The 24,626-nt window shown below is 40.4% G+C and overlaps 35 non-coding genes across 35 annotated transcripts; all 35 read left to right on the plus strand.

Annotated features, from left to right (window-relative positions):
• The first annotated feature begins 4 nt into the window (after nt 1–4).
• Nucleotides 5–77, plus strand: Trnar-acg. Its single transcript has one exon. It is a non-coding gene; the product is annotated as a tRNA-Arg (tRNA).
• Nucleotides 78–413: 336 nt separating this feature from the next.
• On the plus strand, nt 414–486 carry Trnar-acg. The gene has a single exon. It is a non-coding gene; the product is annotated as a tRNA-Arg (tRNA).
• Nucleotides 487–620: 134 nt separating this feature from the next.
• On the plus strand, nt 621–693 carry Trnar-acg. The gene has a single exon. It is a non-coding gene; the product is annotated as a tRNA-Arg (tRNA).
• Nucleotides 694–827: 134 nt separating this feature from the next.
• Trnar-acg lies at nt 828–900 on the plus strand. The gene has a single exon. It is a non-coding gene; the product is annotated as a tRNA-Arg (tRNA).
• A 340-nt stretch (nt 901–1,240) lies between these two features.
• On the plus strand, nt 1,241–1,313 carry Trnar-acg. Its single transcript has one exon. It is a non-coding gene; the product is annotated as a tRNA-Arg (tRNA).
• A 132-nt stretch (nt 1,314–1,445) lies between these two features.
• Trnar-acg lies at nt 1,446–1,518 on the plus strand. The gene has a single exon. It is a non-coding gene; the product is annotated as a tRNA-Arg (tRNA).
• A 134-nt stretch (nt 1,519–1,652) lies between these two features.
• Trnar-acg lies at nt 1,653–1,725 on the plus strand. Its single transcript has one exon. It is a non-coding gene; the product is annotated as a tRNA-Arg (tRNA).
• Nucleotides 1,726–1,858: 133 nt separating this feature from the next.
• Nucleotides 1,859–1,931, plus strand: Trnar-acg. Its single transcript has one exon. It is a non-coding gene; the product is annotated as a tRNA-Arg (tRNA).
• A 134-nt stretch (nt 1,932–2,065) lies between these two features.
• Nucleotides 2,066–2,138, plus strand: Trnar-acg. The gene has a single exon. It is a non-coding gene; the product is annotated as a tRNA-Arg (tRNA).
• Nucleotides 2,139–2,272: 134 nt separating this feature from the next.
• Nucleotides 2,273–2,345, plus strand: Trnar-acg. Its single transcript has one exon. It is a non-coding gene; the product is annotated as a tRNA-Arg (tRNA).
• A 349-nt stretch (nt 2,346–2,694) lies between these two features.
• Nucleotides 2,695–2,767, plus strand: Trnar-acg. The gene has a single exon. It is a non-coding gene; the product is annotated as a tRNA-Arg (tRNA).
• A 427-nt stretch (nt 2,768–3,194) lies between these two features.
• Trnar-acg lies at nt 3,195–3,267 on the plus strand. Its single transcript has one exon. It is a non-coding gene; the product is annotated as a tRNA-Arg (tRNA).
• A 133-nt stretch (nt 3,268–3,400) lies between these two features.
• On the plus strand, nt 3,401–3,473 carry Trnar-acg. Its single transcript has one exon. It is a non-coding gene; the product is annotated as a tRNA-Arg (tRNA).
• Nucleotides 3,474–3,607: 134 nt separating this feature from the next.
• On the plus strand, nt 3,608–3,680 carry Trnar-acg. The gene has a single exon. It is a non-coding gene; the product is annotated as a tRNA-Arg (tRNA).
• A 340-nt stretch (nt 3,681–4,020) lies between these two features.
• Nucleotides 4,021–4,093, plus strand: Trnar-acg. Its single transcript has one exon. It is a non-coding gene; the product is annotated as a tRNA-Arg (tRNA).
• Nucleotides 4,094–4,515: 422 nt separating this feature from the next.
• Nucleotides 4,516–4,588, plus strand: Trnar-acg. Its single transcript has one exon. It is a non-coding gene; the product is annotated as a tRNA-Arg (tRNA).
• A 545-nt stretch (nt 4,589–5,133) lies between these two features.
• Trnar-acg lies at nt 5,134–5,206 on the plus strand. Its single transcript has one exon. It is a non-coding gene; the product is annotated as a tRNA-Arg (tRNA).
• Nucleotides 5,207–5,750: 544 nt separating this feature from the next.
• Nucleotides 5,751–5,823, plus strand: Trnar-acg. Its single transcript has one exon. It is a non-coding gene; the product is annotated as a tRNA-Arg (tRNA).
• A 133-nt stretch (nt 5,824–5,956) lies between these two features.
• On the plus strand, nt 5,957–6,029 carry Trnar-acg. Its single transcript has one exon. It is a non-coding gene; the product is annotated as a tRNA-Arg (tRNA).
• Nucleotides 6,030–6,161: 132 nt separating this feature from the next.
• Nucleotides 6,162–6,234, plus strand: Trnar-acg. Its single transcript has one exon. It is a non-coding gene; the product is annotated as a tRNA-Arg (tRNA).
• Nucleotides 6,235–6,366: 132 nt separating this feature from the next.
• Nucleotides 6,367–6,439, plus strand: Trnar-acg. Its single transcript has one exon. It is a non-coding gene; the product is annotated as a tRNA-Arg (tRNA).
• A 132-nt stretch (nt 6,440–6,571) lies between these two features.
• Trnar-acg lies at nt 6,572–6,643 on the plus strand. Its single transcript has one exon. It is a non-coding gene; the product is annotated as a tRNA-Arg (tRNA).
• Nucleotides 6,644–6,774: 131 nt separating this feature from the next.
• On the plus strand, nt 6,775–6,847 carry Trnar-acg. The gene has a single exon. It is a non-coding gene; the product is annotated as a tRNA-Arg (tRNA).
• Nucleotides 6,848–7,487: 640 nt separating this feature from the next.
• Nucleotides 7,488–7,560, plus strand: Trnar-acg. The gene has a single exon. It is a non-coding gene; the product is annotated as a tRNA-Arg (tRNA).
• Nucleotides 7,561–7,693: 133 nt separating this feature from the next.
• Trnar-acg lies at nt 7,694–7,766 on the plus strand. The gene has a single exon. It is a non-coding gene; the product is annotated as a tRNA-Arg (tRNA).
• Nucleotides 7,767–8,106: 340 nt separating this feature from the next.
• Trnar-acg lies at nt 8,107–8,179 on the plus strand. The gene has a single exon. It is a non-coding gene; the product is annotated as a tRNA-Arg (tRNA).
• A 639-nt stretch (nt 8,180–8,818) lies between these two features.
• Nucleotides 8,819–8,891, plus strand: Trnar-acg. The gene has a single exon. It is a non-coding gene; the product is annotated as a tRNA-Arg (tRNA).
• A 542-nt stretch (nt 8,892–9,433) lies between these two features.
• On the plus strand, nt 9,434–9,506 carry Trnar-acg. The gene has a single exon. It is a non-coding gene; the product is annotated as a tRNA-Arg (tRNA).
• Nucleotides 9,507–10,137: 631 nt separating this feature from the next.
• On the plus strand, nt 10,138–10,210 carry Trnar-acg. Its single transcript has one exon. It is a non-coding gene; the product is annotated as a tRNA-Arg (tRNA).
• An 881-nt stretch (nt 10,211–11,091) lies between these two features.
• On the plus strand, nt 11,092–11,164 carry Trnar-acg. The gene has a single exon. It is a non-coding gene; the product is annotated as a tRNA-Arg (tRNA).
• A 1,013-nt stretch (nt 11,165–12,177) lies between these two features.
• Trnar-acg lies at nt 12,178–12,250 on the plus strand. Its single transcript has one exon. It is a non-coding gene; the product is annotated as a tRNA-Arg (tRNA).
• Nucleotides 12,251–13,075: 825 nt separating this feature from the next.
• On the plus strand, nt 13,076–13,148 carry Trnar-acg. Its single transcript has one exon. It is a non-coding gene; the product is annotated as a tRNA-Arg (tRNA).
• Nucleotides 13,149–14,343: 1,195 nt separating this feature from the next.
• Nucleotides 14,344–14,416, plus strand: Trnar-acg. The gene has a single exon. It is a non-coding gene; the product is annotated as a tRNA-Arg (tRNA).
• Nucleotides 14,417–16,005: 1,589 nt separating this feature from the next.
• Nucleotides 16,006–16,078, plus strand: Trnar-acg. Its single transcript has one exon. It is a non-coding gene; the product is annotated as a tRNA-Arg (tRNA).
• Nucleotides 16,079–18,545: 2,467 nt separating this feature from the next.
• On the plus strand, nt 18,546–18,618 carry Trnar-acg. The gene has a single exon. It is a non-coding gene; the product is annotated as a tRNA-Arg (tRNA).
• Nucleotides 18,619–24,626: the final 6,008 nt, after the last annotated feature.

Below are 24,626 nucleotides of genomic sequence, written 5' to 3' on the forward strand. Positions count from 1 at the left end.
CCGAGGGCTTGTGGCGCAATGGATAACGCGTCTGACTACGGATCAGAAGATTCCAGGTTCGAATCCTGGCAAGCTCGTATTCGTTTTATATCTCATGAAGTTGGGGTAGTGAATATTTTGGTTTTTTCCTTTTGAACGGCAGTTTCAACGTCAACAACAGGGTCAGTAGATAAGTTAGAGTATACGGAGTAACCGTTGTTATACCGAGGGCTTGTGGGGCAATGGATAACGCGTCTGACTACGGATCAGAAGATTCCAGGTTCGAATCCTGGCAAGCTCGTAATCGTTTTATATCTCATGAAGTTGGGGTAGTGAATATTTTTGATCTTTTCCTTTTGAACGGCAGTTTTCAACGTCAACAACACGGGTCAGTAGATAAGTTAGAGTATACGGAGTAACCGTTGTTATACCGAGGGCTTGTGGCGCAATGGATAACGCGTCTGACTACGGATCAGAAGATTCCAGGTTCGAATCCTGGCAAGTTCGTAATCGTTTTATATCTCATGAAGTTGGGGTAGTGAATATTTTGGTTCTTTTTCCTTTTGAACAGCAGTTTTCAACGTCAACAACACGGGTCAGTAGCTAAGTTAGAGTATAAGGAGTAACCGTTGTTATACCGAGGGCTTGTGGCGCAATGGATAACGCGTCTGACTACGGATCAGAAGATTCCAGGTTCGAATCCTGGCAAGCTCGTAATCGTTTTATATCTCATGAAGTTGGGGTAGTGAATATTTTGGTTCTTTTTCCTTTTGAACGGCAGTTTTCAACGTCAACAACACGGGTCAGTAGATAAGTTAGAGTATACGGAGTAACCGTTGTTATACCGAGGGCTTGTGGCGCAATGGATAACGCGTCTGACTACGGATCAGAAGATTCCAGGTTCGAATCCTGGCAAGCTCGTATTCGTTTTATATCTCATGAAGTTGGGGTAGTGAATATTTTGGTTCTTTTTCCTTTTGAACGGCAGTTTTCAACGTCAACAACACGGGTCAGTAGATAAGTTAGAGTATACGGAGTAACCGTTGTTATACCGAGGGCTTGTGGGGCAATGGATAACGCGTCTGACTACGGATCAGAAGATTCCAGGTTCGAATCCTGGCAAGCTCGTATTCGTTTTATATCTCATGAAGTTGGGGTAGTGAATATTTTGGTTCTTTTCCTTTTGAACGGCAGTTTTCAACGTCAACAACACGGGTCAGTAGATAAGTTAGAGTATACGGAGTAACCGTTGTTATACCGAGGGCTTGTGGCGCAATGGATAACGCGTCTGACTACGGATCAGAAGATTCCAGGTTCGAATCCTGGCAAGCTCGTAATCGTTTTATATCTCATGAAGTTGGGGTAGTGAATATTTTGGTTCTTTTCCTTTGAACGGCAGTTTTCAACGTCAACAACACGGGTCAGTAGATAAGTTAGAGTATACGGAGTAACCGTTGTTATACCGAGGGCTTGTGACGCAATGGATAACGCGTCTGACTACGGATCAGAAGATTCCAGGTTCGAATCCTGGCAAGCTCGTATTCGTTTTATATCTCATGAAGTTGGGGTAGTGAATATTTTGGATGTTTTTCCTTTTGAACGGCAGTTTTCAACGTCAACAACAAGGGTCAGTAGATAAGTTAGAGTATACGGAGTAACCGTTGTTATACCGAGGGCTTGTGGCGCAATGGATAACGCGTCTGACTACGGATCAGAAGATTCCAGGTTCGAATCCTGGCAAGTTCGTAATCGTTTTATATCTCATGAAGTTGGGGTAGTGAATATTTTGGATCTTTTCCTTTTGAACGGCAGTTTTCAACGTCAACAACACGGGTCAGTAGATAAGTTAGAGTATACGGAGTAACCGTTGTTATACCGAGGGCTTGTGGCGCAATGGATAACGCGTCTGACTACGGATCAGAAGATTCCAGGTTCGAATCCTGGCAAGCTCGTATTCGTTTTATATCTCATGAAGTTGGGGTAGTGAATATTTTGGTTCTTTTTCCTTTTGAACGGCAGTTTTCAACGTCAACAACACGGGTCAGTAGATAAGTTAGAGTATACGGAGTAACCGTTGTTATACCGAGGGCTTGTGGCGCAATGGATAACGCGTCTGACTACGGATCAGAAGATTCCAGGTTCGAATCCTGGCAAGCTCGTATTCGTTTTATATCTCATGAAGTTGGGGTAGTGAATATTTTGGTTCTTTTTCCTTTTGAACGGCAGTTTTCAACGTCAACAACACGGGTCAGTAGATAAGTTAGAGTATACGGAGTAACCGTTGTTATACCGAGGGCTTGTGGCGCAATGGATAACGCGTCTGACTACGGATCAGAAGATTCCAGGTTCGAATCCTGGCAAGCTCGTAATCGTTTTATATCTCATGAAGTTGGGGTGGGTAGTGAATATTTTGGATATTTTCCTTTTGAACGGCAGTTTTCAACGTCAACAACACGGGTCAGTAGATAAGTTAGAGTATACGGAGTAACCGGTGTTATACCGAGGGCTTGTGGAGCAATGGATAACGCGTCTGACTACGGATCAGAAGATTCCAGATTCGAATCCTGGCAAGCTCGTATTCGTTTTATATCTCATGAAGTTGGGGTGGGTAGTGAATATTTTGATCTTTTCCTTTTGAACGGCAGCAGTTTTCAACGTCAACAACATGGGTCAGTAGATAAGTTAGAGTATACGGAGTAACCGTTGTTGTACCGAGGGCTTGTGACGCAATGGATAACGCGTCTGACTACGGATCAGAAGATTCCAGGTTCGAATCCTGGCAAGCTCGTATTCGTTTTATATCTCATGAATTTGGGGTTGTGAATATTTTGGATGTTTTTCCTTTTGAACGGCAGTTTTCAACGTCAACAACACGGGTCAGTAGATAAGCTAGAGTATAAGGAGTAACCGTTGTTATACCGAGGACTTGTGGCGCAATGGATTCCAGGTTCGAACACTGGGGAAATCGGATGCATCTTATTTCAGAAACATGGTGGAGATTGGTGCTAATGATATTTTTGTTGGTGAATATCTGAAGATAATGTAACCAAGTGTGTGCACGAGTGAATGTTTGTGTGTGTGTGTGTCTGTGTCTGTGTGTGTGTGTTTGGGTGTCCGTGTTTGTGAGTGACCGCAGGTGTGTCAGTATCTTTGTCTACAACAGGTGTTAGGCAGTAAAGACATTAGGAGATAAGTAGGAACGTTTGGTAAACGTAGGGCTTGTGGCGCAATGGATAACGCGTCTGACTACGGATCAGAAGATTCCAGGTTCGAATCCTGGCAAGCTCGTAATCGTTTTATATCTCATGAAGTTGGGGTAGTGAATATTTTGGATCTTTTCCTTTTGAACGGCAGTTTTCAGCGTCAACAACACGGGTCAGTAGATAAGTTAGAGTATACGGAGTAACCGTTGTTATACCGAGGGCTTGTGGCGCAATGGATAACGCGTCTGACTACGCATCAGAAGATTCCAGGTTCGAATCCTGGCAAGCTCGTAATCGTTTTATATCTCATGAAGTTGGGGTAGTGAATATTTTGGATGTTTTTCCTTTTGAACGGCAGTCTTCAACGTCAACAACATGGGTCAGTAGATAAGTTAGAGTATACGGAGTAACCGTTGTTATACTGAGGGCTTGTGGCGCAATGGATAACGCGTCTGACTACGGATCAGAAGATTCCAGGTTCGAATCCTGGCAAGCTCGTAATCGTTTTATATCTCATGAAGTTGGGGTAGTGAATATTTTGGATATTTTCCTTTTGAACGGCAGTTTTCAACGTCAACAACACGGGTCAGTAGATAAGTTAGAGTATACGGAGTAACCGTTGTTATACCGAGGGCTTGTGGAGCAATGGATAACGCGTCTGACTACGGATCAGAAGATTCCAGATTCGAATCCTGGCAAGCTCGTATTCGTTTTATATCTCATGAAGTTGGGGTAGTGAATATTTTGGATGTTTTTCCTTTTGAACGGCAGTCTTCAACGTCAACAACATGGGTCAGTAGATAAGTTAGAGTATACGGAGTAACCGTTGTTGTACCGAGGGCTTGTGACGCAATGGATAACGCGTCTGACTACGGATCAGAAGATTCCAGGTTCGAATCCTGGCAAGCTCGTATTCGTTTTATATCTCATGAATTTGGGGTTGTGAATATTTTGGATGTTTTTCCTTTTGAACGGCAGTTTTCAACGTCAACAACACGGGTCAGTAGATAAGCTAGAGTATAAGGAGTAACCGTTGTTATACCGAGGACTTGTGGCGCAATGGATTCCAGGTTCGAACACTGGGGAAATCGGATGCATCTTTTCAGAAACATGGTGGAGATTGGTGCTAATGATATTTGTTGGTGAATATCTGAAGATAATGTAACCAAGTGTGTGCACGAGTGAATGTTTGTGTGTGTGTGTGTCTGTGTCTGTGTGTGTGGTTTGGGTGTCCGTGTTTGTGAGTGACCGCAGGTGTGTCAGTATCTTTGTCTACAACAGGTGTTAGGCAGTAAAGACATTAGGAGATAAGTAGGAACGTTTGGTAAACGTAGGGCTTGTGGCGCAATGGATAACGCGTCTGACTACGGATCAGAAGATTCCAGGTTCGAATCCTGGCAAGCTCGTAATCGTTTTATATCTCATGAAGTTGGGGTAGTGAATATTTTGGATCTTTTCCCTTGTGAACGGCAGTTTTCAACGTCAACAACACGGGTCAGTAGATAAGTTAGAGTATACGGAGTAACCGTTGTTATACCGAGGCTTGTGGTGCAATGGATAACGCGTCTGACTACGGATCAGAAGATTCCAGGTTCGAATCCTGGCAAGCTCGTAATCGTTTTATATCTCATGAAGTTGGGGTAGTGAATATTTTGGATCTTTTCCTTTTGAACGGCAGTTTTCAACGTCAACAACACGGGTCAGTAGATAAGTTAGAGTATACGGAGTAACCGTTGTTATACCGAGGGCTTGTGGAGCAATGGATAACGCGTCTGACTACGGATCAGAAGATTCCAGGTTCGAATCCTGGCAAGTTCGTAATCGTTTTATATCTCATGAAGTTGGGGTAGTGAATATTTTGGATCTTTTCCTTTTGAACGGCAGTTTTCAACGTCAACAACAAGGGTCAGTAGATAAGTTAGAGTATACGGAGTAACCGTTGTTATACCGAGGGCTTGTGGCGCAATGGATAACGCGTCTGACTACGGATCAGAAGATTCCAGGTTCGAATCCTGGCAAGCTCGTATTCGTTTTATATCTCATGAAGTTGGGGTAGTGAATATTTTGGATCTTTTCCTTTTGAACGGCAGTTTTCAACGTCAACAACACGGGTCAGTAGATAAGTTAGAGTATACGGAGTAACCGTTGTTATACCGAGGGCTTGTGGGGCAATGGATAACGCGTCTGACTACGGATCAGAAGATTCCAGGTTCGAATCCTGGCAAGCTCGTAATCGTTTTATATCTCATGAAGTTGGGTAGTGAATATTTTGGATCTTTTCCTTTTGAACGGCAGTTTTCAACGTCAACAACTGGGTCAGTAGATAAGTTAGAGTATACGGAGTAACCGTTGTTATACCGAGGGCTTGTGGGGCAATGGATAACGCGTCTGACTACGGATCAGTAGATTCCAGGTTCGAATCCTGGCAAGCTCGTAATCGTTTTATATCTCATGAAGTTGGGGTAGTGAATATTTTGGATCTGTTCCCTTGTGAACGGCAGTTTTCAACGTCAACAACACGGGTCAGTAGATAAGTTAGAGTATACGGAGTAACCATTGTTATACCGAGGGCTTGTGGTGCAATGGATAACGCGTCTGACTACGGATCAGAAGATTCCAGGTTCGAATCCTGGCAAGCTCGTAATCGTTTTATATCTCATGAAGTTGGGGTAGTGAATATTTTGGATCTTTTCCTTTTGAACGGCAGTTTTCAACGTCAACAACACGGGTCAGTAGATAAGTTAGAGTATACGGAGTAACCGTTGTTATACCGAGGGCTTGTGGCGCAATGGATAACGCGTCTGACTACGGATCAGAAGATTCCAGGTTCGAATCCTGGCAAGCTCGTAATCGTTTTATATCTCATGAAGTTGGGGTAGTGAATATTTTGGATCTTTTTCTTTGAACGGCTTGTTTCAACGTCAACAACAAGGGTCAGTAGATAAGTTAGAGTATACGGAGTAACCGTTGTTATACCGAGGGCTTGTGGCACAATGGATAACGCGTCTGACTACGGATCAGAAGATTCCAGGTTCGAATCCTGGCAAGCTCGTATTCGTTTTATATCTCATGAAGTTGGGGTAGTGAATATTTTGGATATTTTCCTTTTGAACGGCAGTTTTCAACGTCAACAACACGGTCAGTAGATAAGTTAGAGTATACGGAGTAACCGTTGTTATACCGAGGGCTTGTGGCGCAATGGATAACGCGTCTGACTACGGATCAGAAGATTCCAGGTTCGAATCCTGGCAAGCTCGTATTCGTTTTATATCTCATGAAGTTGGGGTAGTGAATATTTTGGCGTTTTCCTTTTGAACGGCAGTTTTCAACGTCAACAACATGGGTCAGTAGATAAGTTAGAGTATACGGAGTAACCGTTGTTATACCGAGGGCTTGTGGCGCAATGATAACGCGTCTGACTACGGATTAGAAGATTCCAGGTTCGAATCCTGGCAAGCTCGTATTCGTTTTATATCTCATGAAGTTGGGGTAGTGAATATTTTGGATATCTTCCTTTTAACGGCAGTTTTCAACGTCAACAACACGGTCAGCAGATAAGTTAGAGTATACGGAGTAACCGTTGTTATACCGAGGGCTTGTGGCGCAATGGATAACGCGTCTGACTACGGATCAGAAGATTCCAGGTTCGAATCCTGGCAAGCTCGTAATCATTTTATATCTCATGAAGTTGGGGTAGTGAATATTTTGGACGTTTTTCCTTTTGAACGGCAGTCTTCAACGTCAACAACATGGGTCAGTAGATAAGTTAGAGTATACGGAGTAACCGTTGTTGTACCGAGGGCTTGTGATGCAATGGATAACGCGTCTGACTACGGATCAGAAGATTCCAGGTTCGAATCCTGGCAAGCTCGTATTCGTTTTATATCTCATGAAGTTGGGGTAGTGAATATTTTGGATGTTTTTCCCTTTGAACGGCAGTTTTCAACGTCAACAACACGGGTCAGTAGATAAGCTAGAGTATACGGAGTAACCGTTGTTATACCGAGGGCTTGTGGCGCAATGGATTCCAGGTTCGAACCCTGGGGAAATCGGATGCATCTTATTTCAGAAACATGGTGGAGATTGGTGCTAATGATATTTTTGTTGGTGAATATCTGAAGATAATGTAACCAAGTGTGTGCACGAGTGTATGTTTGTTTGTGTGTGTGTGTGTGTCTGTGTCTGTGTGTGTGTGTTTGGGTGTCCGTGTCTGTGAGTGACCGCAGGTGTGTCAGTATCTTTTTCTACAACAGGTGTTAGGCAGTAAAGACATTAAGAGATAAGTAGGAACGCTTGGTAAACGTAGGGCTTGTGGCGCAATGGATAACGCGTCTGACTACGGATCAGAAGATTCCAGGTTCGAATCCTGGCAAGCTCGTATTCGTTTTATATCTCATGAAGTTGGGGTAGTGAATATTTTGGATATTTTCCTTTTGAACGGCAGTTTTCAACGTCAACAACACGGGTCAGTAGATAAGTTAGAGTATACGGAGTAACCGTTGTTATACCGAGGGCTTGTGGCGCAATGGATAACGCGTCTGACTACGGATCAGAAGATTCCAGGTTCGAATCCTGGCAAGCTCGCATTCGTTTTATATCTCATGAAGTTGGGGTAGTGAATATTTTGGACGTTTTTCCTTTTGAACGGCAGTTTTCAACGTCAACAACATGGGTCAGTAGATAAGTTAGAGTATACGGAGTAACCGTTGTTATACCGAGGGCTTGTGGCGCAATGCATAACGCGTCTGACTACGGATTAGAAGATTCCAGGTTCGAATCCTGGCAAGCTCGTATTCGTTTTATATCTCATGAAGTTGGGGTAGTGAATATTTTGGATATCTTCCTTTTGAACGGCAGTTTTCAACGTCAACAACACGGGTCAGTAGATAAGTTAGAGTATACGGAGTAACCGTTGTTATACCGAGGGCTTGTGGCGCAATGGATAACGCGTCTGACTACGGATCAGAAGATTCCAGGTTCGAATCCTGGCAAGCTCGTAATCATTTTATATCTCATGAAGTTGGGGTAGTGAATATTTTGGACGTTTTTCCTTTTGAACGGCAGTCTTCAACGTCAACAACATGGGTCAGTAGATAAGTTAGAGTATACGGGGTAACCGGTGTTATACCGAGGCTTGTGATGCAATGGATAACGCGTCTGACTACGGATCAGAAGATTCCAGGTTCGAATCCTGGCAAGCTCGTATTCGTTTTATATCTCATGAAGTTGGGGTAGTGAATATTTTGGATGTTTTTCCCTTTGAACGGCAGTTTTCAACGTCAACAACACGGGTCAGTAGATAAGCTAGAGTATACGGAGTAACCGTTGTTATACCGAGGGCTTGTGGCGCAATGGATTCCCCTGTTCGAACCCTGGGGAATCGGATGCATCTTATTTCAGAAACATGGTGGAGATTGTGCTAATGATATTTTTGTTGGTGAATATCTGAAGATAATGTAACCAAGTGTGTGCACGAGTGTATGTTTGTTTGTGTGGTGTGTGTGTGTCTGTGTCTGTGTTTGTGTGTTTTTGGTGTCGTGTCTGTGAGTGACCGCAGGTGTGTCAGTATCTTTTTCTACAACAGGTGTTAGGCAGTAAGGACATTAAGAGATAAGTAGGAACGCTTGGTAAACGTAGGGCTTGTGGCGCAATGGATAACGCGTCTGACTACGGATCAGAAGATTCCAGGTTCGAATCCTGGCAAGCTCGTATTCGTTTTATATCTCATGAGTTGGGGTAGTGAATATTTTGGATATTTTCCTTTTGAACGGCAGTTTTCAACGTCAACAACACGGGTCAGTAGATAAGTTAGAGTATACGGAGTAACCGTTGTTATACCGAGGGCTTGTGGCGCAATGGATAACGCGTCTGACTACGGATCAGAAGATTCCAGGTTCGAATCTGGCAAGCTCGCATTCGTTTTATATCTCATGAAGTTGGGGTAGTGAATATTTTGGACGTTTTTCCTTTTGAACGGCAGTTTTGAACGTCAACAACATGGGTCAGTAGATAAGTTAGAGTATACGGAGTAACCGTTGTTATACCGAGGGCTTGTGGGGCAATGCATAACGCGTCTGACTACGGATTAGAAGATTCCAGGTTCGAATCCTGGCAAGCTCGTATTCGTTTTATATCTCATGAAGTTGGGGTAGTGAATATTTTGGATATCTTCCTTTTGAACGGCAGTTTCCAACGTCAACAACACGGTCATAGAGAAGTTAGAGTATACGGAGTAACCGTTGTTATACCGAGGGCTTGTGGCGCAATGGATAACGCGTCTGACTACGGATCAGAAGATTCCAGGTTCGAATCCTGGCAAGCTCGTAATCATTTTATATCTCATGAAGTTGGGGTAGTGAATATTTTGGACGTTTTTCCTTTTGAACGGCAGTCTTCAACGTCAACAACATGGTCGTAGATAATTTAGAGTATACGCGGGTAACCGTTGTTGTACCGAGGGCTTGTGATGCAAGGATAGCGTCTACTGACTACGGATCAGAAGATTCCAGGTTCGAATCCTGGCAAGCTCGTATTCGTTTTATATATCTCATGAAGTTGGGGTAGTGAATATTTTGGATGTTTTTCCCTTTGAACGGCAGTTTTCAACGTCAACAACACGGGTCAGTAGATAAGCTAGAGTATACGGAGTAACCGTTGTTATACCGAGGGCTTGTGGCGCAATGGATTCCAGGTTCGAACCTGGGAAATCGGATGCATCTATTTCAGAACATGGTGGATTGGTGCTAATGATATTTGTGGTGAATATCTGAAGATAATGTACCAAGTGTGTGCACGAGTGTATGTTTTTGTTTGTGTGTGTGTGTTGTCTGTGTCTGTGTGTGTGTGTTTGGGTGTCCGTGTCTGTGAGTGACCGCAGGTGTGTCAGTATCTTTTTCGACAACAGGTGTTGGCAGTAAAGACATTAGGAGATAAGTAGGAACGTTTGGTAAACGTAGGGCTTGTGGCGCAATGGATAACGCGTCTGACTACGGATCAGAAGATTCCAGGTTCGAATCCTGGCAAGCTCGTAATCGTTTTATATCTCGGGAAGTGAATATTTTTATGATGTGGAATTTATACATCTGGTGATTATATGCATGTACTTATATATTTTTGAGTGAGTATCAGCAACTGTGCATATCTGTGTTGTTGACAGTAAATAATAATTGGCAGAAAGATGAGTGTGTAAGTAGTAACTCCCAACAGAGCAATGCATTACACGTTTTCGTACAGGTCAGAAGATTCCGGGTTCGAATCCTGATATGTTCATATTCATTTTATTTTGAAAACATTTGGTACGTTGTACTAATGATTATTTTAGATGATGTATTTCAGAAATGAAAGCATGTCAGGTTAATATATAGATCTATATATTAACCGCATGCCATCAAGATTATACGTGTGCACGTATATTCGTGCGAGCCTTCACGCGCATGTTTGCCTTTCTCTGGCAGGCAATGAAAGTAAAAGAATTCCTTCATAAGCATCATCGTTCGTGCGTTTGTACTGGTTTTAGCTTTAAGGTTTTAGGGTTTTAGGGTTAGTGTTAGGGCTTTAGGATTAGGGTTAAGGTTTTAGGGTTAGGATTAAGGTTTTAGGGTTAGGGTTGTCATAAATAACAGTGACAAACGAAATATACACGGCCGATAGTTGTTGTTGACAAACAATGGCAGTAATTTTATTCAGCTGAATACACGTCATACTAATGACTATGCGAAACCCTAATTACGTCTAATTACGGAGCAGAAGATTCTGTGTGCGAGCTCTGGCAAAACAGGGCGCCTTTGACGAGTGTGTGTGTTTGGTTGTCCGTGTCTGTGAGTGCTCGCATGTGTGTCTGTATCTTTGTCTACAACAAGAGTTAGGCAGTAAAGAAATTAGGAATAAGTAGGAATGCTTGTTAAGCGTAGGGCTTGTGGCGCAATGGATAACGCGTCTGACTACGGATCAGAAGATTCCAGGTTCGAATCCTGGTGAGCTCGTAATAATTTTATCTCTGAAAGCTGGGGTAGTGAATGTTTTCTATGATGTATATCTGAAATTTATGCATCTAATGATTGTATGTATGCATGTATATGTTTCTGAGTCTGTGTCAGCGCGTGTTCATATCTGTGTTGATGACAATGAATAAGAGTTAGCAAATAGATTACAGCGTGATTACTAACTGCCGATATATATTACAGGTTTTTTGTATGGGTCAGAAGATTCCGGTTTCGAATCCTGACATGTCCACATTAATTTTATTTTAAAAACATTTGGGTACGTAGTTCTTTTAGACGATGCATTTCAGAAATGAAAGCATATATTCATGATTATACGTGTGCACGTATATTTGTGCGAGCCTTCACGCGCGTGTTTGCCTGTCTTTAACAGGCAATGAAAGTAAAAGAATTCCTTCATAAGCATCAACTACTCACTATGCGAGACCCTGGGGCACTATGCATAACGCGTCTAAATTATGCAATCATTAGCGTGTATTGTGTACGACGCAATGGATTACGTCTCTGACTACTCATCAAAAAATGCGAAGTTCGAATCGTAGGAAGCTCGTATACATTTTATTACGGTAATATTTTAGGGCAAAGTTGTGCTAATAAATATTTTAGATGATACATTTCAGAAATCAAAGCTATTCGAGCACAGGTACAATCTTTGACAGTCACAGCCACTGACTACCTGAGCTTCCATGACACAACGGACAACGCGCCTGATTACGAGAGAGAAGATTCCAGAATCTAATCCTGGAAAAATCCTTGTTTTATTTCAGAAGCATCTGGGAAAGTGGTGTCAATAAGTTTTATGTTGATATATTTCAGAAATTTATATAATCGCGTGTGAGTGTGCGTGTGTGTGTGCGTGCGTGCGTGCGAGAGTGTGTGTGTGTGTGTGTGAGTGAGTTCGCTCGCATGCAGGTGTGTCTGTTTCTTAGTATGTCAACAGCAGGAGTTAGTCAATAAAGAAATTAGAATATACCTAGCGATTGAATATCTAATGAGGGCTTGTGGCGCAATGGATAACGCGTCTGACTACGGATCAGAAGATTCCAGGTTCGAATCCTGGCAAGCTCGTAATCGTTTTATTTCAGTAACATTTGGAGGAAAGTCGTGCTAATGAATATTTTACACTATACATTTTAAAAATTAAAGCATGTATGCATGATTATATGTATGCACGTTAATTGTTTGTATGTTCGTCAGCGCGCGCACATCTTATTGATGTATTTCAGAAATTCATATAATTATGTGTTCGCGTGTGTGTGTCCGTCCGTGTGTGAGTGTGCGCGTACGTGCGTGCACGCAATGGTGTCGCTTCCTTTGTTTGTGCACAACAGGACTTAGTAACTAAGTAGGGTCGATTATTATCAGTGGGGATTGTGGCAAAATTGATAACATATCAGAAGATTCCAGGTTCGAATCCTGGCAAGCTCGTATTCAATTTATTTCAGAAACATTTTGTTGAGAAGGTAGTGCTGATAAATATTTTGGATCTTTTCGGTTTGAAAGGCAGTTTTTAAAAATAATTCCACGTAACTAAAAATTTTAAACTTCGTATACTGGTAGAATGTGTTTATAAAACATCTTTTTCCCTTGGCTTTATTGAGAAAATTCTATAGTTTGTAAGATATTAGTAAGATATTTTCTTCAATTTCGGCAATTACAACCAATCAATTACGCGTCTATTTACGGAGCAGAAGATTCTGTGTGCGAGCTCTGGCAAAACAGGACGCCTTTGTCGAGTGTGTATGTGTGTGTGTGTGTGTGTGTGTGTGTGTGTGTGTGTGTGTGTTGGGTGTCCGTGTCTGTGAGTGCTCGCATGTGTGTCTGTATCTTTGTCTACAACAAGAGTTAGGCAGTAAAGAAATTAGGAATAAGTAGGAATGATTATTAAGCGTAGGGCTTGTGGCGCAATGGATAACGCGTTTGACTACGGATCAGAAGATTCCAGGTTCGAATCCTGGCGAGCTCGTAATAATTTTATCTCTGAAAGCTGGGGTAGTGACGTAAACAACATTCTGTGCCGTATGAATATGTCCCTCGTTTAAGAAACAGATTGGGTTTATTTACATTTGTGAAGAAAAAAGATACCCTACCCCACCCCTAACCCTAACTAACCTAAATCTAAAATAGATTAAAATGCAATAGATCGATACTAAGGTCATAATTATGGTTGACAATTTCATATGATACAGCTAGAAAAAACTGCCGTTCAAACCGAAAAGATCCGATATTTTAGAAATTAAAGCATATATTCATTATTATACCTATGCACGTTAATTGTTTGTGTGTGTGTGTCAGCGCGAGCGCATATCTGTGTCTTCGACAGTGAATAGAGGTTAGTAAAGAGATCAGTGCGCAAGCATTAACGGTTAAGAGCATTGTGACGCAATGGATTACGCGTCGGATTCCAATGCTCGAATGTTGGCAATCTCGTATTCCTTTTATTTCGGAAAGTAACTCATAATGAATATTTTTAAACGATGCCTTTTAGAAAAATAAAGCATAAATTCATGATTATATACATACATGTATATTCGTGCGTGTTTATGTGCGCACCCATATATTCGCCAGTCAACGGAAACTAGTAAAGCAATTACTGTAAAAATATCAACATACTGACTATGCGGTGGGGGCGCGTGGCTTAGTGGTTAGGGGTGTCAGCACCATGATCGTAAGATTGTGGTTTCGATTCCTGGACCGGGCAACGTATCGTGTTCTTGAGAAAACCACTTCATTTCACGTTGCTCCAGTCCACTCAGCCGGCAAAAATGAGTAACGCTGCGGTGGACTGGCATCCCATCCAGCTGGGGAACACATACGCCATTGAAACCGGGAAACCGGGCCCATGAACCTGGCTAGGCTTTAAAAGGGCGCATTTATTTAAAAATTTTTACTGACTATATGAGGTCGTGCGGGGCAATGGATTATGGATCAGAAATTCCAGATTGGAACCCTGGCAAAATCGGGTGCATTTTATTTCAGAAACATGGAAGAAAGTAGTGCTAATAAAATTTTCGTTAGTGTACTTGAGAAATTTGTATGATCATTTGTGCGCGCGAGTGTGTATGCGTGTTTATGTGCGCCCGCAGGAATGACTGTATCTTTGGTCGCTACAGGAGTTAGTAAAAAGATTACGAGCTAAGTACGAACAGCTAGCAGTTGTGGGGCTTGTGGCGCAATGGATAACGCGTCTGACTACGGATCAGAAGATTCCAGGTTCGAATCCTGGCGAGCTCGTAATAATTTTATCTCTGAAAGCTGGGGTAGTGAATATTTTATATTATATATATCTGAAATTTATACATCTAACGATTATATGGATGTACGTATATGTTTGTAAGTGTGCATATCTGAGTTGGTTGACAAGTAACTGCTGATATCGCAAAGCATTACACGTTTTCATACGGGTCAGAAGATTCTTGGTTCGAATCCTGACAAGCTCAGGTTCATTTTTTTTTGTCTTAGAAACATTTGGTTACGTTGTACTAATGATTATTTCAGACGATGCATTTCAGAAATGAAAGCATGTTGTCATGATTATACGTATGCCTGTATATTCGTGTAAGCTTGCACGCGCGTGTGCTTGTCTCTGACAGTCAATGAAAGTGAAAAAATTCCTTCATAACCGTCAACTTCTGACTACGCGAGGCGCAATGGATAACGCGTCTAATAACCGATCACAAATTCCAGTGTCGAACTCTGGCAAATTCGGACGCATTTTACTTCAGGAACATCGGGGAAAATAGTGCTAATAATATTTTTATTGGTGCATTATATAAAATTATATAATCATCGGTGTGTGTGCATGTGCGTACGCACGTGTGCGTGAGTGCACGTGCTTGCTAGCATACCAGGGTGTCTGTATCTTTGTATGTCAACAACAAGAATTAGTAAAGAAGTTAGGGTATACGGAGTAGACACCTTAACACCGAGGGCTTGTGATACAATGGATAACGCGTCTGACTACGCATTAAAAGTTTCCAGATTCGAAAGCTTGTATTCATTGTATAACGGAAATATTTAGGGCAAAGTAGAGCGAATAAATCTTTTAGATGATACATTTCAGAAATTGAGACTTGTATTGATGATTGTCCGTATGCAAGTATATTCGGGCATATGTATAATCTTTGGCAGTCACATCCACTTACTAACTGAGGTCCTATGACGCGAAGTACAACGCGCAATCGTTCACATTATACGGATCTAGATAGACGTTTTTTTTTCTGTTGCGAAGTTATTTCGTTTGAAAAGATGTGATTTTGTTTGCGGCTGCGTGCCTTCTGTTCGTTCCCTGGAATACTGTTGCTGTTATTACGGTTTCGCCTAAGGGCTTGCTTTTCGTTTGACTTTCTTTTCCCTAGTTTGGGGTGAAGAATTTTGAAACGGAGTGTTCGCCAGAACACGTCGGGAGTTATGCGGCGGCGGGTAGTCGCACGACCAACGCTGCAAACACATTGGAAGTGCGAGAGGTAGTAGTAGACCTTGAGAAGATTGGAAGTCACAGGGAGCTGCTCCAGAAGGGGGGGGAGCCTACGACTGACTCCTCCAGAGGAAGTGGCCAATAGTACCAGGAGAGGGTACTACTGACTACCCGAGGAAGGTGCCTGGTTACGAGACAGAAGATTCCAGGTTCGAACTTTGGCTAAATCAGGTGCATTTTCTTTGATAAACATCTTGGAAAGTGGTGCTAATAATTGTTTTGTTCAAGTATTTCAGAAATTTAAATTATCATGTGTGTGTGCGTGCGATCGTGCTTGGGTCTTTGTACATTAACAACAGGAGATAGTAAAGAAATTAGAATATATGTAGCCAACATCATCCGTCGGGGGCTTGTGGCGCAATGGATAACGCGTCTGACTACGGATCAGAAGATTCCAGGTTCGAATCCTGGCAAGCTCGTATTCATTTTATTTCTGTATCATTTGGGAGAAAGTCGTGCTAATGAACATTTTACACAATACATTTTAAAAATTAAAGCACATATTCATGATTATACGTGTGCACGTTATGTGTGTGTCAGCATGCGCGCTGATCTGTCTCTTTGGACAGTGAACAGAGGTCAGTAAAGAGATCAGCGCGCAAGCAGTAAAGGTTAAAGAGCGTGGGGCTTATGACGCAATGGATTACACGTCTGATTACGGGTCAGAAGATTGCATGTTCGAATGTTGGCAATCTCGCTTTCATTTTATTTCGGTCAGTAGTGCTAATGAATATTTTAGACGATGCATTTTAGAAATTAAAGCATACATTCATGATTAGGCGCACATGGCCGAGTCGTAAAGGCACCCCACCGCAATCCTTATAAAAGTTTGCTTTTTCACGGAATCCCACGTTTTCGGCTTTGGAGATTTCAATTCTGAAAAAAAAAAAAAAAAAATTCAAAAGAATTGCAACTTTAAAATATTTAAACCACCCTCCATCTTCATTTTTCACTTTATTCGGAAGCTGTTTTTTGCTAAATACATAGAAAAATACGGAGATTATGATCCTGAAAAAAATTGTAAACTTTCAACTTTTCAAAAAAAAAAAAAAAAAATTACAGAATTTCTATACATTTCACAAACACATTGCCGAAGCTTATCCCCACTAAATTCCACCGGCGCACATGGCGGAGGTTTCAGTTGTAAAAACAAAACAAACAAACAAAAACGAACACTTTAATTTCACTTTATCGTACGGGAAATTACCTCTGAAAGAAATCTTTGCAGAAAGGTGAGTAGATTGATTCCATATTTCTTTCGTTATGTCATCGCAGTTTTGTGAGATTCGGCTGTTATTTCTAGCATGTGCATGGAGGCCAAGGCCGTATAATCAGGAAGGGAGGGTTTGAGGTAATCTTTTTTGGTTTTTTTTTGAAAAATTGAAATTTTACAAACTATTTGTTTTCAGAATCATAATATCCGTATTTTTGTACGTATTTTGCGAAAAAAAAAAAAAAAAAAAAAAAATTCCTGAAAATGTGAAAAAAATGAAGAAATGGGGAGTGTGGGGAGGGAAATTTTGAAGTTGCAATTTTTGAAAAATTTTTTTCAGGATCCATGGCGGAAAAGGTGGGATTCCGTAAAAATGATTTTTTCTAAAGGAGGAAGGGGTCTGTTTACATCTCCGCCATGTGCATGTATATTCGTGCGTGTTTATGCGCGCGCCCATGTATTTGTCAGTCAAAGGAAAGTTAGAAAAATCAATTACTGTAAAAAACATCGATTATTGACTATGCGATGTCGTGTAAAGCAATGGATTATGGGTCAGAAGATTCCAGGTTCGAATCCTGGAGAAATCGCGTGCATTTTATTTCAGAAACATTGGGGAAAGTGGTGCTAATTTTTTTGTTGGTGTATTTCAGAAATTTATATAATCATTTGTGCGTGTGTTTGTGTGCACAAGTAAATGTGCACGTAAAGGCTTTTGTACCTTTGCCTCTGCTCAACAGGATTTAGTAAATAAATTAGTAGATAAGTTGGTAGATTTGTTCACTTCAAGGCTTGTGGCGCAATGGCTAATACAGCTGACTACGGATTAGAATATTCTGGGTTCGAATTCCTAGCAAGCTCATATTCATATAATTTTATTTCGGAAACATTTGGGAAGTAAGAGTGGTTGACGAAAACTGAAAGAAGCCCGTTGTAGTAGTGACATCTGATTTCAGATCTCAGTGTTTGAATGTTTTGCTTATATATATATATATGTATATATATATTCATGTATATATGTATATATATATATATATATTTCACTTTATATATATTTCACTTTATATATATATATATATATATATTATATATATATATATATATATGTATTTGCATGTCTGTGTTTGTCCTCCCACCGTTGCTTGACAACCGATGTTGGTGTGTTTACGTACCCGTAACTTAGCGTTCGCTTTAGACAACAATAGAATAAATACTAGGCTTACAAAGAATAATTCCCGTGGTCGATTTGTTCGACTAAATGCGGTACTTTAATGACTGAAACAAGTAAAAGAATAAAAGCATATATGTTCATGATTTATACGTATGTACATGCATACGTGTGTGTGTGTGTGTCTGTCTTTGACAGTCAATGAAAATTAGTTAAGAAATTACTGCACAAACATCTGCTACGGACTACGCGAGGCCCTGTGCTGCAATGGATAATGCGTTTGCTTACGGGTCAGGAGATCTTCGGTTTGAAACCGGGTAAATTCGGACGCATTTTGTTTCAGAAACATTCGGGGAAATGGCGCTGAAAATTCCTTATTGGTGTATTTCAGAAATTCAAATAATCATGTGTGCATGTGCGCAGCCATGTGTATGTCTTTGTATGTCAACAGCAACAGTTAGTCAGTAAAGAAATTAGTACATATGTAGCGAAGATTAGCCCCCGTCGAGGGCTTGTGGCGCAATGGATAACGCGTCTGACTACGGATCAGAAGATTCCAGGTTCGAATCCTGGTAAGTTCGTAATCATTTTATATCTCGGGAATGTAGTGTTGGTATACATTTTACATCATTCGTTTCAAAAATTACAGCATATCAATAATATTAATACGCTAACTTTTTTTGTTTTTGTACGTATCTGTTTTGTGCGTCACACTTCATGATTCCAGGCCAATATGTGCAATGAAGTTCTCGAAAACGTTTTCCTTTTTTTACATGAACATAAAGTGGGTTCCACAAAATTCATTTGGATTCCTCCAGCTGATGGTAGCGCACGCAGTGACCAGCTAGTCGCAGTCATATTTACCTGATCTTCTCGCTAACTTTCGGCAGGTCTGCAGAAAGGCATTCGTTTGCTGCCATTTCATATTTAAGTCCATTCGTAGCATTATTGCATAGCAACTATCTGGGATCTTTTCGGTTTGAATGACAGCTTTTTCTAGCGGTGTCATATGAAATTGTCACCCATAATTATGACCCTAGTATCGATCTATTGCATTTCAATCTGTTTTAGGGTTAGGGTTGGTTATGGTTAGGGTTAGGGATGGGGGCAAGGGTATCTTTTTTCTTCACAAATGTAAATAAACCCAATCTGTTTCTTAAACGAGGGACATATTCATACGGCACAGAATGTTTTTAACTCAATAGACGTCAGTGATTGGTTGAAATTGCAGAAATTGAAGAAAAAAAACAACAAATATCTTACAAACTATAGATTTTCTCAAGAAAGCCAAGAGAAAAAGATGTTTTATAAACACATTCTACCAGTATACGAAGTTAAACATTTTTTAGTTACCTAGAAATTATGTTAAAAACTGCCGTTCAAACCGAAAAGATCTACCATCTGGCCTGTTTGATAATCTCTTTATTACTGCCCATGTTTCACTATTAAAATTCACGCCTAAGTTACACATGAACATGACTATTTTTTTGCTCATGTGTATGTGGGCGTATGTGTGTATGTACATGCTAATGAGTAAACAGCTTAAAGAAAGCGGCGCACAGCACTTGTCGTTGGAGTCGCATATATTTTTAAGACACTTTAAGCCAGCTTCACATTACTTAATGAAATTATCGGAAAAGTAGCAGTATATTCGTGTTGCAAGGGCTAATGTTAGAGTCTATAATATGGAGCGGAGAGTTGCAGTTTCGAATCGAGCTAAACTCCAATATAAGTCTTTACTTTTCTTTAAAATTCAGATACCTTTTAGTGTGTTGTTCTAAGAAACACTTGTTCGTATATTTGAAAAATTATGCCTATATTTTATATTTAGATGGATAATATCTCCCTCTCCCTCTCTGATTATTTGTATATATATATATATATATATATATATATATATGTGTGTGTATATGTATATGTATATGTATATCGACTAGATGTTTGCCAAAAGGAAATTAGATATGTCTTATGTTAGTTCAGACATTTCCAGATACGTAGCACTAATAATTCCTGTGAGGGCAAGTCTCATGATCTGCAGATCCCAGAGACGAATCCTGGCAAGTTCGAAGAAATTATATTTCAGAAACATCTGGGAAAGTGATGCTAATAAATATTTTGGTTGATGTATTTCGGAAATTTATGCCTAATTCTACGTATTTCCGTAAATCATTATACATATTTGTATAATTATACATGTTTGCGTATAATTGAACATGTTTTGTATGCGTGTGACGCGTTCTGCGCACGGACCATACTATTATCGTCTGGGATAAGAAACTGATTAAGTATAAAGGAACACACGTACGGTGACTTGTGAACCTGCGACTGACATGGAATCAGAATGTTCCAGGTTCAACTCATAGCATGTTCGGATACATTTTTTTTTTATCTACAAAAATTACTTTCAGAGACTTGCACTAGTTTATCTTTTACTTGCTTCAATCATTGGACTGCGCTCATGCTGGGGCGCCACCATGAAAAATATTTAGTTGAATGAATCGGCCTCAGTACTTTTATTTTTTTAAGCCGGGAACTTATTCTATCGATATCTTGTGCTGAACAGCTAGGTTACAGGGACTTACATACACTAACATCGGTTGTCAATTGGTAGTGGTGACAAAGATACAAAGATGTGCGCGCGTGCACACACACACACACACACACACACACACACACACACACAAACACACACAGAATATGTATGTATATATATATATATATATATTTCATTTCATTTCATTTCATTTGGGTTTGAGTCCATGCTCAGGCCAAGTCGAAGACTCCACCCTCAGAGTCTGGTGTGGTTGCCAGGTTGTATTCTCTGCTTAAATTTGACATGTGTAGGAGCGAGTTTGAGTCAGTTTGTGCTCGTTGTGTATATCCTGGGAGATGGGGTTCATCTCTAATGGTGCTTAAGTATCTATCCAGTTGCAATTTGAATGATTCCACACTGCATCCCGATAGATTTCTGACATGTACCGGAATGGTGTTGAACAGTTGTGCTCCTCGAACCAACAGACTTGATTCTCGCAGGGTTTTTGCTGCCTGGCCAGCCTTTTTGTTGATTGGTGGCAGCTGGCAGCGTCTTCCGTGGCGCAGTGAGTGGTAGGTTTTGATACCAAAGTTTGGCACCTTCTGCTCTATCATTTTCCAAATGTATATAATTCGGTATCGCTCAAATCTTCTTTCTATTGAGTACATCCTCAAGGTTTTGAGTCTTTGCCAATAGTCCAGGTCCCTCGTTTCTGAGAAGTATGAGGTAAAATTTCTTTGGAGCGATTCTATCTTAGATAGTTGGCCCTTTGTTGTTGGTGACCACAACTGAGAACAGTAGTCAATCCTCGGAAGTATCATACTGTTCCAGAGGGTTTTCATTCTTGAGGTATCTCTTGATTTGAAGGTGCGCAAGATCCACCCGCTGTACTTTCTTGCAGTAAGACAGACTGAGTCAAGGTGTTCTCTGAATTTTAGGCTGGTTCCCATGTGGATGCCTAAATCTTTCACATACTGTTTTTCCATTATTTGTTGTCCTGATGGGTTTCTGTAGTTTATTGTATTTTTCAGATCTTGATCTGTTCCGTAGCGAATTAGTTCAAACTTCTTATCATTGAACAACATGTTGTTTGTTTCCTGCCATTTATATATGGTGGTCAGGTCCTTTTGTAAGGCCTCTGTATCCACCTCGTCTTTGATTTGTCTCATGACCCTGGTGTCATCAGCAAAGGATGAGACGTTGCTGGTTGTATCTTCATCTATGTCAGAGATGAGGATGAGAAACAGGATTGGGCCGAGTACTGTACCCTGAGGAACACTGCTGGTCACAGGTGATGGTGTTGAATGGGTTCCATTCACAGTGACTGTTTGAGTTCTATTTGTAAGGAACTCGTGTATCCATGTACCAACTTTTCCTCCTACTCCTAGCTTTCGAAGTTTGTGACCCAGGATGCCATGATCTACCTTGTCAAATGCCTTGGCAAAGTCGAGGTAGATGACATCTGTGTTGTATCCATTCTCTAGATTTTCTAGGATTTGGTCATGGTGTGCCAGTAGTTGGGAAAGGCATGATCTACCTAACCTGAATCCATGCTGGTTGCAATTCATCAGATTGTTGGATTCCAGGAACTCAACCAGTTTTCCACGAACTATTCTTTCGAAGACCTTGATAATGTGTGATGTCAGTGAGATTGGTCGGTAGTTCTTTGGTTTTGATTTGCTATCCCCTTTATGTATTGGAGTTATGTGTGCTTCTTTATATGCATTTGGTATTTTGCCATTCTCCATAGATTCCCTCCATATCATGTAAACGGGTTTCGACAATTGTGCCTTGCAGTTTTTAAGTATCATGGCATTGAAACCGTCAGGCCCCGCAGCCGAGTGCATGGAGAGCTTTCTATGGCTCTTGCTATGTCTTCTGGGTTGAAATCAATGTCGGATAGGGTAGGTTTAGTATGGTCACACACACATATATATATATATATATATATATATATATATATACAGACACACACACACACACACACAACGGATTTCTTTTGGTTTCCGACTACTAAATCCACTAAAAAGGTTTGGGTCAGTCAAAGAATTTCTTGCCACAGGTGTTACGCAGTGGGACCGAACCCAGAATCGTGTGGTTTGCAATTCCTGCGCCTATAAACACTATTTATTAATAATTTCACGCATAAATTGCTCATAATTGTTTGTGTATGTGTGTGTTTTGGGGCATACAAATGAGTGAACAGACTAAAGAAGACGGCGCTCCGCACGTGTCGCAGGAGTTAAGTGTATACAATTAAAGCTAGCTTCACATTACTTAAAGATTATTGGAAAAGTAGAACCTCGTGTTCGGGCACGGGGCTTGTGGCGCAATGGATAACGCGTCTGACTACGGATCAGAAGATTATAGGTTCGACTCCTGGCAAGCTCGTATATATATATTTTTTAAAAATTGATTTAGAAATACTCTTCGCTGCGTTGCTCTAAGAAACGTAACGATATAATTCACTAATATTTGCCTATGTGTGTGTACGTATACACATTTGTATGCTAATCGTTTGGCAAAGCAGTGGTGGAAAGTAGACAAACTTTATATTAATTTAATGTCCCAATAACTCACGTGAAGCCGACTGGCATAATTGATAACACATCTGACGATCACAGGTTCAATTCCGACATCTCTGATTAAAAAAGAAAAAAATTATATACTTTTCTTTTAATTCAAGAATATATTGCTCTGTGGTGGGAAATTATCCATTGGCTGTACATGAATTTATTTAATCAGTGAATTATTTTAAAGTAAAATGTATTTGTTAGTTATTCTTAGTAGTTATGATAACGCTATGCTTCACTGTGTAAATCTAATACCGAAGAAAAGTGTCCGAAGATATCACAACAGATGCCAGAAGTCAGACTTTCTTATCTGGATATCTCCATTTGAAATTTGTTCAGTTGCAGTTTCAGGAATTCTTCCTGTTTTCGCCTTTGAAAATAATTTTCATTAACGCTAATCCACAATACGGTACTTAAATGTTTAAACCTGATGTTTTAAAACTTCATCCTCTAATTCTGAGTGTCTATGGCGGGCACGCGCCCCGTGTGTGTGTGGGTGCGTGTGTGCCTGTATGACGGGTGAATCGGTGCACTGCTTTTTATACTTAAAACATAACTTATTCAACGTCTCTTCTTTTTAAGTTTAAAAATTAAAAAATTAAAACTCAATTTTAATTTATTTTAAATCAGACAACATCACACAGACGCACACACAAACACACCCGTTTTCTGTTTTTAATTATCTAAATTTTGCGTATGAAGAAGGAGCTAGATTCTAACAATGATACAAAGTCCCATCGCTTGAAAGCAGATAAGGAAAACTGTTACATTTTAAACAAGAGAAAAATCTTGCATATATTTTCTATTCCATTTACAGATTGTATTTGTAACGTGCGGGCTGGTTGACATTTTTGAAAACCCTTGCTTATTCAGATTGTCACTTAGACATTTACTTACACTACCAAGAGCATAAATTATTATTGGTATAAATGTGAATCAATAATCTGGTTCTAGAACCTACAGGTTTCGAAGCAGTTGTCCATAGTTATTCTCTTTCTCTGATTTCCAAACAGGTATTCACATCAGTAAAACAGCTGGTCTCTATGACGGTCCGTACTTTTTCATGTTTGACCCAAACAACAATATCCTGCATGTTATGTTTACACTTGACAGATGTTTTGAAGTGAATGCTTCACCAGTATTCCTTGTGTTGATGTTTGTGTACGCATTCATTAACAGGGGTTTCTCTATATCTATTACTGGACAGTCTTTTATTCTGAATATCATTGTATTGTACACACAGACACACGCACACGTGTGTATATATATATATATTATATATATATATATATATATATAATATATATATATATATATATATATATATATATATATATATGTGTGTGTGTGTGTGTTTATGTATGTGTATGTACACACACACATACCGTAAATCCTCGAGTATAGTCCGCCCTTGAGTATAATACGCAGGGGATTTTTAGGGGGCTGTACTTCTGAAAAACCTAAACCTTGTGTATAATACGCT

The sequence above is a fragment of the Octopus sinensis genome, linkage group LG2, assembly GCF_006345805.1.
Source record: "Octopus sinensis linkage group LG2, ASM634580v1, whole genome shotgun sequence".
In the NCBI taxonomy this organism is placed as follows: domain Eukaryota; kingdom Metazoa; phylum Mollusca; class Cephalopoda; order Octopoda; family Octopodidae; genus Octopus; species Octopus sinensis.